Source organism: Pongo pygmaeus, chromosome 5 (genome assembly GCF_028885625.2).
Source record: "Pongo pygmaeus isolate AG05252 chromosome 5, NHGRI_mPonPyg2-v2.0_pri, whole genome shotgun sequence".
Lineage (NCBI taxonomy): Eukaryota > Metazoa > Chordata > Mammalia > Primates > Hominidae > Pongo > Pongo pygmaeus.
In genome coordinates, this window is record NC_072378.2 from 26,408,175 (window position 1) to 26,414,725 (window position 6,551).

Genomic DNA, 6,551 nt, shown 5'->3' on the forward strand with positions numbered 1-6,551 from the left:
AGTTAAGACGGCTTTTGCCCAAGATTAATCCCATATATCCTGTTGGCAAAGGTCCCCAAATACCAGTGGGAATCTTTGTGGGTTTGTCTCTTCCAACAAACGTAACCTGTTCTCTGACTAGGAGATCTAATCCTGTGCTTCTGGGTGTTCCTGGGGAGAGGGAATCAATGTTCTTCTGGGAACCCATCCCTGAAATGGGGTTGTGGCCTGGATGGGCAATGCCCTCATTGTTTGAGCGGCCCGGATCCAGGCCCCCTTCTCGTTTCCTGACAGGGGGGCACTATTCTGATGAAATTTTGAGTGGCATTGATTAACCCAACGATTTCCTTTATTACAATGAGTGAAAAGTCCTGGCGTTTTTTCTGTCGGGGGGAACTGCATTATAAGATCCTCTCTGCCCAGAGGTCTGACGGCATTCTTTTTTGAAATGTCCAATTTTTCCACAATTATAACATTTTCCTACTTTAGGGCTTGACCCTTGGCCCTGTCTAGATTTGTTTACTACTAAATTAGCCATTGCTTGAGCCAACATTGTAGAACGATGGAGTTCAGTTCCCACATCCTGACAAGCTTTGAGAAAATTTCCTAAGATCTTTGTACACCTCACAGGTGCCAGAGCACATTTACAATCTGCATTTGCATTTTCAAAAGCTAGAGTCAAAGTAAGCATTTCTGCAGCAGCGGTATGAGGAATCTGATGCCTCACTGCCTCTTGTAATCGTACAACAAAATGTGCATAGGACTCCTGCGACCCTTGCATAACTTGTAGAAAAGATTGTACTGGGACTCCTTGCTCTGTAATGGTGTCCCAGGCGCATTTAGCGACCAAGGCAGACTGCTCGTAAGCAGCGCCTGGGAGTGTCAATTATTGCAGCAGATCTGAATAAGGGCCATTACCCAGTTGCATATCCTCTGTAATGTCCCCGTGTCCAGCAGCACGATTCTGTCTAGCCTTGTCTGCACACAGTTCTAGCCAGTTTAAATTCCATGTCAGATATGCACTAGCAGACAAGTGTGAGCCAAATGCTTTATATCAAAGGGTGGAAGGCACATAGCACCGAGTACAGATTCTAGCAATCCTAAAGTAAATGGGCTCTGTATTCCATTATTAACTACACTAGCTTTTAATTCCTTCAACAACTTAAACTCTACCGGGGTGTGTTCGTAAGTAAACTGCTGTGGATTATTCGGATCGGGCCTTACGGAAATAGGAAAAGTGCAACGTCCTAGGGGCTCTCCAGCTATGGCAGCAGCACAAAGAATTCTTTGTATTGGGGTCTCTTTCTGCTACTGAAGGAGGCGGTACAGATGTTTCTGCTGTTGGGGGGACGGTACAGGCCAATTTTCATCCTTTCCTGTTTATCATTTTTTTTTTTTTTTTTTTTTTTTTTTAAACAGAGTCTCGCTCTGTCGCCCAGGCTGGAGTGCAGTGGCATGATCTCAGCTCACTGCAAGCTCCACCTCCGGGGTTCACGCCATTCTCCTGCCTCAGCCTCCCAAGTAGCTGGGACTACAGGCGCCCACCACCACGCCCAGCTAATTTCCTTGCATTTTTAGTAGAGACGGGGATTCACTGTGTTAGCCAGGATGGTCTCAATCTCCTGACCTCATGATCCACCCGTCTCGGCCTCCCAAAGTGCTAGGATTACAGGTGTGAGCCACCGTGCCTGGCCTCCTGTTTATCATTTTCAATGCATGCTGTGGGTGGGACAAAAGATTCCTTCAATTTTTGAGATTCAGAACATGGCTCCTGTGGTCCAGCAGAATAAGAAGGGGCCAATGGCAGAAGGACAGTACAGACTAAACCCCAAACAGAAAACAGAGGAATCAACTTTAAGACCTTTTTGATGAGCCCGTTTTAATCCTTCTCCTACTGTGTCCCAATTTTCCACATTGAGGGTGCCTGTCTGTGGAAACCATGGGTTATGCGTAATAAACTCCTGAAGAAGCTTAGTTAGTGTTTGGGAGCTAACCTAAGCATTAAGCAACTGCACATAATGTTGCTCCTCCATAGACAAATTCTGCCCCATGTTACCCTGATTCAGAAACTTCCCGCTCCCAGTACCTCCTCAGGGCACTGACTTTATATCCTCCGCTGGCTAACTCGTCCTGGGGTTCCTCCTTCATCTGATCAGTTTCACTTTCTCTGCTCCAGCAGACCTTCTTCATTCAAGTCTGTTTTGGGTGCCACTTGTGACTGTTACTGTAGGACTGAATGAAGGAGGACAAATGCAGAAATGAAGACAAAGACAAAAGAATTTGTTTAAAAGAAGGGGTCAGGCGGCTCCTTGCTGCTAGAGAACAAGGGCCCTGAGCTTCTACAGCCCTTTGTATTTATTAGGTGGAGTGAACAGGGAGGAAGGGGTAACTGTTGGTCAGCTACTTGATTTATCACAGGCTCACGATTGCTTTCTTTGTTCAACAGACTCCAGATGTTCCTATAGATAACCTTAAGGAACACGGTGCCTGGGACATGATTGCCCTCAGCATTCCTTCTGGTGACAAATGCAGTTGTCAGTTTGCCAACATCCTGCTTTCATGAGAACAGTTTGCTGTTTGCTCATATAGCCTTCAGTGGTATATTGAGTTGGTCACATCCCTCATTCCTTTGGCCTCCAACAGGTGAAGGCTAAAGAAGGCTTTCTTATCCAACGTCTTCACTGAGGATAGAAAAGCCTTTTCTCTCCAATTGTGAACTGCACGCATGTGTGTAAGCTGTGCTTGCATAGCAAAGTCCACTTGGGCATTAGAGTCAAAGTTGTTAAGGGGAGCTAGTCATAGCTACCATGTGGCCAGCCATGTGGAACCAGACACCAGGTGCACATCATGAATCATCATATTTACTTTAAATATGCTGACAACCTAGTTCATAGTTACTCACTACTTGAGATATATAGAATAACATTATTACCCAGTGAGTATGTGAACATTCTGATATTTTAGTAACGGTCATCACCATGGCACTTATCTACAGGGATAAATTAAAACTATAACAGGGTTGCTGCATTAATTTTTCCCTGGCAATTGTCTGATTCTGAAATGGTGGCAGGTTTTGAGCCAAAACTTGAATGAGTAAGAACTTGCCATATAGCCAAGAAGAGCACTCTAGCAAAAAGAAATAAATACAAGGAAGCATAATAGTTAAAGGTTTTTAAGGAACTACAAATAATTCAGTGTGATGAAGTATGGAGGTGAGGTCATGTGAGGGAGAGGGATTTGGAGAGAAAAGTGGCTGTATTCTGATCACCTCCTGTGCACCTGTTGAAAGACAATAAATTCTCCTGCCCTAAATAGTAAGAAGGCTGGACACATGACACTCAACATGGATAAATGAGAGTGGCAGAAATTTATTAGTCGTATATACTCACAGCCTGGAAAAAAGAGGGCACTGCACACCGTGCAAGGCCACAGAAGGTTTGCACTCAGGAGCAGAATGAACCAGTAGGGGCTGTGAGAGGTAGGCTTTGTAGTCATCAGAGGGTTGGGTGACTCCTGGTTCCCTCCAGAGAATGTAGTTGGCTTGCTTTAACAGTTTTAGGGACTGGCAGTGAGACGAAACCCATTAGGTTGAGGCCTGAGTGAGATGCAGCTGGTCTGTCAGATAAGGGAACTGGACAAGTAGGGAACCTTTCCTGCTTGTGGGAGTCATAGCTATCAAGACAGGGGAACTTGTGGATAAGCATTTTTGAAGAGCCCTGTGAGGGTCAAAAATCTCAAGGCAGCAGTTGAAATTTTAGGTCTTACAATACCTGAAATTGGTCTGGAGTTATGGCAGAACAAAAAGGAAAAGAGCAGGTCATAAGGGGGTGAGTATACAAGGCAAACACTTGGATTTTATTTTTCAGTGGGCAATAGAAAACCATGGACCAATTGTGAGCAAAGAATATTATTCCAGTTCTCTCCTGAGAAAAAAGTCTCTGTCCCATTCCAGGAAGTGCAGCAATCAATCAATAAGAGGGGAAATAAAGGAAAAAAGTCTTTAGAGTTTTCTTGTTTATGATCTGGTCCTTGATTGGTTTATTTTTCAGCAAGTCACTTCTTTTCTAACTTGGGAGAGGGAAAGTTTGGGACTGTATATATTTGTTTAACTCTGACCACTCCACACTAGTCATCTCCACTTGAATGTTCAATACACAACTTGAAGTAAATGCTGAAACAGATTCTAGATCCCCACCACACACATATACACTCCACTCTCAAAATGCTCTTTCTGAAGTCATTCCTGTCTCAGTAAATGCAAACTGTGTTGTTACAGCAAAAGAAACTGGAGATATATATGACTTTTCTATTTATTTCACACCAATTTAATCACAAACCCTTTAAAACATACCCAGAATTCAACCACTCCTGATACTTCTACAAACACTACCCATAATGGTTTATGGGTCATCCAAATATTATAATAGCCTTTCAATCAATCTTCTCCAGGAAGGAGGAAGACAGAAAGAGAGAGCAACAAAGATTTTTGCAGAATAGAAGACTGTTGTTAAATAATTATCACATTGGCCGGGCATGGTAGCTCACGCCCGTAATCCAGTACTTTGGGAGGTCAAGGTGGGAGGATCAACTCAGGTCAGGAGTTCGAGACCAGCCTGGCCAACATAGTGAAACCCCGTCTCTACTAAAAATACAAAAATTAGCCGGGCATGGTGGTGGGCGCCTGTAATCCCAGCTACTTGGGAGGCTGAGGCAGGAGAATCGCTTGAACCTGGGAGGCAGAGGTTTCGGTGAGCCGAGGTGGTGCCACTGCACTCCAGCCTGGGCTACAGAGTGAGACTCTGTCTCAATAATAATAATAATAATAATAATAATAATAATAATTCTCACATTGAAGATGATTGCAGAATTCAAAAATAAATGAGAAATTCGGCATATTTTTATTGAACTCCTACTATTTGTCAGACGTTATTCTATGGATAGGGAAAGAAAGACTATGTAAAAGGCCCAATTTCTATGCACCAGAAGCCGCTATATTTGCTAACCAAGAGAAACCAAGACTTACCACAAATGAGCCAGGAGAGCCATTATTCCCAGTATCTGGGGTTTAGGAAAATTAAGGAAATGTCTTATATGTAGACTGTTGACATTATCTTCAAATGAAGTACTTGACTTCACAGAGATTCACTGACAGGCTTGAAAGAAGCCACCCAAAATAGAACTTTATATGCCATGATGGGGCCAAGAGCGCTACGTAACATTATAAATTCTATAAATATCTTCTCCATAGTATGATGCTAATGCATTACATTTTCGTGTTGATTCATCTATTAAATGTAAAAATTGTTAATAATAAACATTTTTGCATTTCTATTTCGTGTTCCTTCACTTCTTAATATATGGGAACCTCAAAAACTGGTAATGGCTCTAGTCCGCTCGGCACTCCTGAGAAACCCCAAGGAAAGTATTTTCTTTCCTTTCTAAACAGAATCATACCACGAAAAGTGCTCTGATATCACATTATCACAATCAGAGAAAGTACCAGAACAGCATGGGGAGGGGGTAATTGTCTCCAGTGTCTGCAGATATCCATGCAGGATGGCGAGAAAGACCACGGTGCAGATGTTGCCTTGTGGTAAAACTGCCTTCCAGGTGCAGTTTTCTTAACAACTATCTGGGCAGACCCTGCAAGAACCTAGTCTGTAAATGGTGAATGTGGATGAGCATCACAGGGAAGAAACCTTGAGTAAGGTTATTTTAACATATCCTTCGATGCAGACAATATGCAGAATTTTAGCATCTTTTAGATGCCATAAACTCCACTTCTGCCTTGGGAGTCAGAACAAACGACTTTTCTCTCCAAGGAGTAGTCATATTACCACAAGACTAAAATAATTGTCGATCCCAACCGTTTATAAATCCCGATTCTGTGGCCCCAAATATCCTACGTAATCTAAAGTTTTCATTTTCTCATTGGCGAAAACACGGGCGCTGCAGATGCCAACACGGGGGGTTGGGGGCGGTGTGAGGGGGAAGCTCGTTTTATTTTCTAAGTATTGCAGCAAGAAAACAGCCACGAGGGACCACGTGGCCTAATGGATAAGGCGTCTGACTTCGGATCAGAAGATTGAGGGTTCGAATCCCTTCGTGGTTAAGCGGGTTTCGTTTTGGGGCCTGAAAATTTTATTACCCATTTCATTCCAAGAAAAAAATAAAAAATCATCCACTCTCTGGGTTTTCTGAATCCTTTTTTTTCTTCCTTCTATCTCCTCTCCTTTAAAGGGAAGAAGGAGACATTCTCAAAGGCCTTAGGAGAACAAGTGACAGAGTGAAGAAAGACTGGAAAGTCAAAACTGAAATACAGCCATCTAGTATTTTGGAGCTGTCAGGTTCTCCCCAAGTTTGGATTTTAAGCACCTGCATTTCGGTTTTGTAGGCTTAGATTCAATTCAAGGAATTGAATTCAGATCTATAAGCCAAGCTGTCTCAAACTGTAGCATCTCAGACTAATGCTAGGGCCCAATGGCTAGCACAGTAGGAAACTTGTTGCTTCTTCTGATTTAGCACTAGGCCAAAACCTCTTCACATTTCTTTTTTAGTCTACATCCGCATGT

General features: G+C 43.0%; 1 non-coding gene across 1 annotated transcript; it reads left to right on the plus strand.

Annotated features, from left to right (window-relative positions):
- Nucleotides 1–6,018: 6,018 nt before the first annotated feature.
- TRNAR-UCG (transfer RNA arginine (anticodon UCG)) lies at nt 6,019–6,091 on the plus strand. Its single transcript has one exon. It is a non-coding gene; the product is annotated as a tRNA-Arg (tRNA).
- Nucleotides 6,092–6,551: the final 460 nt, after the last annotated feature.